This window comes from Lygodium microphyllum, chromosome 24 (assembly GCF_053477565.2).
Source record: "Lygodium microphyllum isolate KBCC chromosome 24, Lygodium_microphyllum_v1.1.10, whole genome shotgun sequence".
Lineage (NCBI taxonomy): Eukaryota > Viridiplantae > Streptophyta > Polypodiopsida > Schizaeales > Lygodiaceae > Lygodium > Lygodium microphyllum.
Genome location: NC_141158.1, coordinates 30148574 through 30156546, shown reverse-complemented (window position 1 = coordinate 30156546; position 7973 = coordinate 30148574).

Here is a 7973-nt window from a genome sequence, read left to right as displayed (position 1 = left end):
ATTCCTGTAATGTTTCAGATGTAAACTGATGACCTATATCTTTAGGATCCCGTAAGCTTGGCTGCCTTGACACTTTTTCATACATACCCTCCCTCTCCGGTGGAAGTGGCAAAGCAATTGGTTTCACCTTTTTGTCAATTGTCTTGTACTTTGTCTCCACAAGTGCTTCAGCCCATTATAATCCTTCTTGTTGAGCAAACAATGCTATAACATCATACATATCCAAAGAACATACTGACAACTCTCTGTTTTCAGCCTTATTTTTTGCATGTATAGTTGCTGAAATTTCAGCCATAATGTCATTGATATTCAGCCTATAAAAGATGCCTGAAATGCCATCATTTTCAACTAACAATGCCAATACTCTCAGTTTGTTAGTAGCCTATTTCATAGATATGTGTTCAGCCCTACACATAGCTTCCATAGGCTTAAACCAACATGAATTATTTGCTGTAAACTGAGAATTACCTATAGTAAATACATGCTTGATTTCATCAAGAGGCGAGTACACCCTCTGAACAGCACTACTGTAGCCCCACATTACAGCAGTGCTTAATGAAAATCCAGGTCTTTGAATTCCCTTACATTTGGAACCAAAGGAGACTCTCGAAGCATATCACGATTTCTAGGATGATTAACACAAATAGTAAGAAATTGGATTGCTTTTCTCCCATCCTTACTTCTGACTCTTGCATAAGCAAAACCATCATCAAGCACCTTTGTTTCCATACGCACACCTGTAATATAGGACTGTCCCAAAATCAATGCATATGAGAAATTATTTTGCACAAAGAAGTGTTGCTCTTCCTGTACATCGCCAATCGTCACTTTTACATTAGGACATGCATAATAGAGCTCCCCTCAAGAATTATTTGCAGCCCTCATACGCCAACCATGATCAGTGTCCATAGGCCATGCACCATTTTCATACAATCCCCGCTCAATGACATTTATCTCAAACCCATGGTCAAGTAAAGTAACACAAGGAGTTTCACGTTTCCCTATTTTCACTATCGTTTCAGTGGTAGCTCTAGCCCAATGATTTCTTATGTAGTGACTTCGAGGAATAAATCCTAGAGTCTCTTCTCCATATTGTTGCATTTGCGTTACTCCACCATGCATGTTGCTACAAGACAATGCATTTTCAGCCACTTTCTTCTCTTTTCCACATGCTGTCCCCACTGATTAGTAGCATCCTGCATAGATAATCCGCTACTTACTTCATGCTCATATTCAGCCTGAATACCCAACAAACCAGTTTCATCTTCAAACTCCAGCAATGCACTAGTGGTATCACCAAGAAACTGATGCTTCCTTTTAATTATGTCAATGATCTCATCATGAAATTCTCGCTTGGCAATGCCAAGCACCTCTCCCAAGGTAAATTCCACCCGACTGTTTAAGATCCATTCTTCAAGAACCTTCTTAAGATCTGTGGGGGCTGTCTCAATATCAGATTGCAACTTATATCCTGGCTACTTGCCCTTCTTTTTTCCCTCTTGTTTGTTATCATGTTTTTGCTCTTGACTGACCCCTTCCATAACATGCTCGAGAGGTGGCTAATTTGCAGTTTTAGGCTGATCCACACTTATTCTTATCATTCTTTTAGATATCCCTGCAATATCTTCATCTCTTTTTCATTTTTCTTCCACAAGTATATCCGTGTTTTGTACCTTTGCTAAATATGCATACACTGAATATGCATCTACCGGTGATTCCCAACTAGTTATGCCACGAATGTCTTGCCCTGCATGAGACATTTCACTATTAGTGACCTTTCTCTTTTCATCTGCATGTAAAGCATGTGTCCATATTTCAACCTTTGGACCAACCATCACTTGGCTATGCATTCTATCCAACTGTAGACCAAAAGTAGAAGCATAACCACAGCCAAGGGAACGGGCTTGGAAGAATCAGCGGGGAAAGAAGACCCTGTTGAGCTTGACTCTAGTGTGTTGAGGGGGGGGGGGACGAATTTTTGGGGGGGGAAGGGGCGAAATTTGGACGGGGGGGGCGAATTTTTGGGGGGGGGAGGGGTGGGGTGGTGTGTGTTGAGGGGAAGGCGAAATTTGGAGGGGGGGAAGGGGAGGGGTGGTGTGGTGTGGTGTGGTGTGGTGTGGTGTGGTGTGTGTTGGGGGGGGGAGGGGGGGGCATTTCGAACAGCCAAGTCTTCCAATAACTTTTGCATACCTCCCTTTCCAAAATTCAAAGCAAGAGACAATCCCTTTTCTTGTGCATGGATCTTGCCATCTTTCCAAAAGATAAGCTGTCGTGCCAAGGCCTCCTGATAGGTAGCACAATCCTTTCTCTCATGCTGCAAATTGTCACACCACATACATCTTTTTCCAAGTTTGGGGCTGCTACCCATTCCCTTTCTTCTTGTGCTTTTTCATCCAATTTTGCAACCTTCAATTGAAGATCCCGCATCCCTTTGACCAATTCATCCAAGAAATATTCCCTAACAGAGGAAACAATAGCAGGTACAGCCATAGGGTTAGCCACAGAAGTGGATGGCTTACTGGATACTTCAACTGTTTTGTCTGTAGTAGTGAGCAAGCTAGAGACATGCAATCTTTCTCTTCTTCTATGCTTCTTCACAAGTGCAGTAACATCTTCCTTGACATGTCTCCACTCTATTTTCAAACCTGTCTCTGTAGTTTGATCCTCCAGCAAATCATCAAGCTTCTCTTGAAGCTCAGGATCAGCTCCCTATAGAAACAATTCGATTTTTTTACTTGCAAGAGCTTGCTGTTCTGCGAGATCCAACTGCTCAAATTGACTTTCAAATTCTCTTAACAATTCTGTAGCCACAAGACCCTTATTGGGTTGTATAACCCACTCCTGAAAAGTCTTCTGCGTAATCAAACTGGTATCCTCAATATAAAATTCTTCCCTGAGTGTCTTCTTGAAGGCTACCCAGTCAGCATCCTGCAAGTATAATTCAGTAATCCGTGCTTTCAGTTCATAAATAATAACACGTACAAAATACTGGCTCCATGTAGATTGAGTCACTCCAAACAATTCCATCTTCTAAGCATAGGTATGTACATATACAGATACATTCCTGCCATTAAATAACTTCACCTCACGCTCAACTGCTTGCAAAGCATTCATCACAACACTTTCTGTTTGAGTTGAAGCTTGCATCACCTGTTGTTGTTGTTGTACCTGCATAAGCATATTCATATTTTGCACCAACTGTTGCAAAACATCACTAGAGAATGTATTCGAAGATTCTCCCATCTTGTCTTTCCTTCTTCTGATGATCTTTCACGTCAGGTTCACCAATGTCGGAGGGGTTTTTGTTGAAAGGTCGAATCCACCGGGGATTAGAAGTAGAATGAAGTAGAGATAGGAGATAGAAGAGAAGAAAGAGAATACACAAGTGGTAAACACGACAATGACAAAGCACAATGAATTGAATCAATATGTATTGAAAGAACCTGGAATTCTTGTACTATTCAGAAGCAATCTCCAGGCATTAGATCTCCTGGAGCTTCTTTGTAGAACAAAACGTGCATAAAATTTACGGCTCATTCTCTGCTGCTTGAAACCCAAATCTGATGGCTCCGTTGGCTTCGAAAAGGGGGTAAAACCCCAGGACACCTAGTCACGGATCTCCCAGATCACTCCTTCTTCTTCTTTTAGTTCAATCTGGAGTTTTCAGCCAGTTTACAACGATCACGACGCGCGTGATTTCGTCAATCTATCTTTTTTATGATTTTACAATAAATAATATCAAATATAAGCTAAAATTATCCAAAAATCTAGTATTTTTGGATAATCCATGCAACTCACACTAATACTAATGATTCAGATCACATTAACTCTCTAGATCAATAAAGAAGTCGGATGATGATGAATTCCATACTTTTTCACACTGTGTCCTCATAACATCACGGCAACGCTATATGGCTACACCTTGCAAAAAGCATTGGGATACCGTAAAGGGTATCATGAGATACCTAAAAGGCACAACAGATATGTGTATTTGCTATGGCAGCCAGGATACAGGAGTTGTGGGCTACACAGGCTCTGATTATGCAAGATATGCAGATAGTAGGAAGTCCACTTCCGGCTATGTCTTTACCTATGCTGGAGGTGCTGTGTCTTGGATGTCTAGGGTTCAGAAGTGTACGGCTCTCTCTACCACACTGAGGCCGAATATGTTGCAGCCACTGAGGCTTGCAAGGAGGCCATATGGTGGTTCATGACCTTGGGATTGATACTATACCTATGCTGCATTCAGATTCTATGAGTGCTATTCAGCTAGCCAAGAATCATGTCTTCTATGCGAAGACGAAACACATTGAGGTGAGGTATCACTTCATATGTGGGGTCGTGGAGGACAAGTCTATTGACCTTGTCAAGATCTCCACTAACGAAAATCTTGCAGATGTGCTCACAAAAAGCCTCACTATTGAGTGCTTTGCCTTCCTCAAGAGATTGTTGGGCATTGGATGAGATGACGTTTTTCCTCATCCTGTTGTACATGTGTACACTATACAGTCTTTTCTTTTTCTTTTCACTCCTCACTAGGGAAAATTTGCATTTAAGTGGGAGGTTGTTGGGGGTAAAGGCGCCTCTGCCTAGCCGCCCGTGTATTACTACACTGACAGTACCCGCCACTGCACACTGCAGGTGGCGGGTGCCCATCACCATCACTTTATTCTTTATTTTTTAAGTGATAGTTTGAATAAAGAAAGGCACGTCACACATTAATGTGACTGTTGGACTTCCCATTTGTGTCTCTCTCTCTCTTCTTACTCTTGCTCTCCGCCATAGCTCACTTCCAAGAAAGCTACGATCATTTTCACATTTCAATTATAACTAAACACATTGTCTAGAGAAAATGAACACAAAATTGCACATACATGCATCTCAAATCCTTGGAAAGAGAAGTGCATGCAGTGCTAATCCAATAAGAAAAAACACTTAGGCTAGAGCTCAAATAGAAACACGAGAAGGGAAAACAAACTATGACTATACTTGGCAAGAAAACAAGAAGCATAAGAACTGCACATGTGAAACAGTATGAGAAATCAATAAACCATATCAAAGTCAATATAGGTAAAAGAGGGATAACTACATTACTAACATGTGACCTAGACCCAAAAGACAATGTGATAATACCTCCTACCCACTTTAGGGTCAAACTTATAGCAAAAAGAGAACATGTTCTTGATGCTCTTATTGACAATGGAGTGGACTTTAATATATTGACTTACGAAGCATGGACTGAAATAGGCCAATCAGAGCTTACACCAACCAATGCAATCCTCAACCCCTATGGAGAAAAACCATATTCTCTCCTAGGAAAATACAGAATCTTCATAACTATCACGACTGAGATCCTACCCATCTTATTCCATGTGCTCCCAAATCGGGGACGTGGGAAAAAGATATACTTCCTAGTAGGGCTTTCAAGCACACAACAAAATGCAATGTTGATTATGTAACCTAACCGATACATCTGACACTCCCAAATGTGAGGGTGATTAAAATTTTCAACAACAAGGGTGATCTTGCCAATTGTCCACAAGGAAAAGGTAAGGAGAAAGTCTCCAACTCAAAAGAGATACCAACTAGTAAGAGAAGCAAGGAGATACTTGAGCAGTTACTTCAAGCACATCATGAAGAAAGAGAACCTTTCAATATGATTTTTCTCCAAACAAAAAATATGAGGAGAAATGCCAATGATACAATATGAATGTATAGAAATCATAGAAAACCTTGAAAAAGACCCAAACCGTGCTGGCAAAGATATCGGCAAAGAGCTAGTGTGCAATGATGCATTCTACAATCCCTCTTGCTCGCTCAAGGGTACTATGTAGAAAATCATTGGTTATGGTTTCCCAACCCACTTGCAAGACCACCTCCATCACACCACATACGGGTGTCTCCTCAATGGAACAAAAAAAAACCTAAACATAAAACAAAACCTGAGAAGGAACAACTAAAGGAGGCAACACTGACTATGACTGCTAAGGACAAGACTTTCATAATTGAATGAGATAAAGCCTCAAAGCTAGCAATGAAATAAGAACGATTGCTAGAATCCATAATGAATACGCCTAATGAAGAATAGACAACAAAAAAACTTGACTCTTCAAAACAAGAGGCAGTTCAATCATTGTAGCCTTGCCATAATATTCAGCTTCACTGACGGAAATGTAATGTGAAAATGAAAGGAGAAGAGATAGCTAATGAGTTCTCCAATGATACACTTGTCAAAGAAGGTGAAGGCATAGAATCTTCTAAATCCACACCTTCATTATCCAAGAGAGAGAAAAGGAAGCTAAAAAAACAACATCATCAACAAGCAACTGCTCTTGTAGAAGCTACAAAAATTGAATCCAAGGAAACGATTGACAAGTTCATAACTTTGACATACAACCAATCCATAGATATCCTCATTCTTGCTTCTTGTGAAAGCGCTAAACATGTGAGTGCTTTTGAAAGTTCCAAGCATTCCAAGCAATTGGTGCTTCCAACCATTGTATATAGAACTCAATCCAAAGATAACAGGGCATGTGATGTCCAATCAAGCGTGGAAATAGAACAGTCCCACCCATTAGTTGAGACTACTCTTGTCACATCCAATAAGAAATAAGACATGGTGGCCACAAAGGCTTAAGATAAACAAAAGAATCTTGAAAGCACAAGCAATCCTACATTCCTTACTATGTTAAATCCCAAAGGCATGTCAAAACCCTAGAAGAAATGGCAACAAAGTAAGCATTCTTAGAAACTAAGAATGCCACTAAGTGTCTCATATAATTGGATACTAGGTTGAACATGCATCTATGTCCATGTTGATATGGGCACATTGCCTGACCAACATGAGGAATACTTAGATTATCTACTAACTTGGGAGGAGCAAGATTATCTTGGTGAACACTATGATGGACTTCTAGATAATCTTCTATAGTACATCTCAGATGAGGAAGCCGAAGATTTTTGCCCTAAAATTTACATTCCATGAAGCTCATTGTTAGCATGATACATTCGAGATTGAGGAGTTCAAACAACAAGCTGAGGGATGTAGTTGATTTAATAAATGGTGGTCTAATAATCAAGCTTTGATGGTTGAACTTGGAGGCCTAAGTGTGCCAGTCAAGCTTGTGAAAGCTACAACACATTGATATATAGTATACAATACATTAAATCCATGGTAGTTTATAGATTTCATAAAAAGGAGATAAGAACATCCTCAATTGAATCCACAAGGCAAAGAGTAGTGAAAATAGTTTGTCTCTTTTAGAAGTATTTATCCACAAGCATACTCACAATATGAACCTACCTCCTAGTACAACTCATGTAGAAGTGAGATTGCAAGACCATTCCATACTTAGTGGATGTTATTGTTGGAGTGCTTAATGTAAACCATGAAAGTCTTTGTGTAGTAGAGGGATCCTCCATGTCACAAATGGCATAGTGGGGAATAAGAAGAAGCTCACTCAAGAATACAAGAAGTAAGATGGAGGCCAAAACATTTTCTTGCTGGTTTCTTCTTCTTTTTTCACACTCAATACAATGTACACAAAGTATAGGTAAGATACAACATAAAGGAAAATAGCATTCTAAGTCAAACAATGCATAACTGACTATACTAATCGACTAGAACTATAATTATGCCAGCTATAGATAGATGTAATAAATCAAATATAATAAGTGATAAGTCAATGGCTATGTAAGGGTCCTAATAACTATAAACATGTAGACCCATCTAACCAGGCAATCAATCATCAATGTCCACACGTGTTGAGCTTTCCATCTCAACACTCCCTCTCAAGCTCAGTTGTATCACTACAACTCCAAGTAAGATTTGAAATCTTTGAAGCTTCTATGTATCCCAATGCCTTTGTGAAAATGTCAGCTATCTGATTTTGTATGCTAACATATACCAAGTCAATACCTCCTACATCATGTACCTTCTCTCTCACAAAGTGATAATGAATCTCAATGTGTTT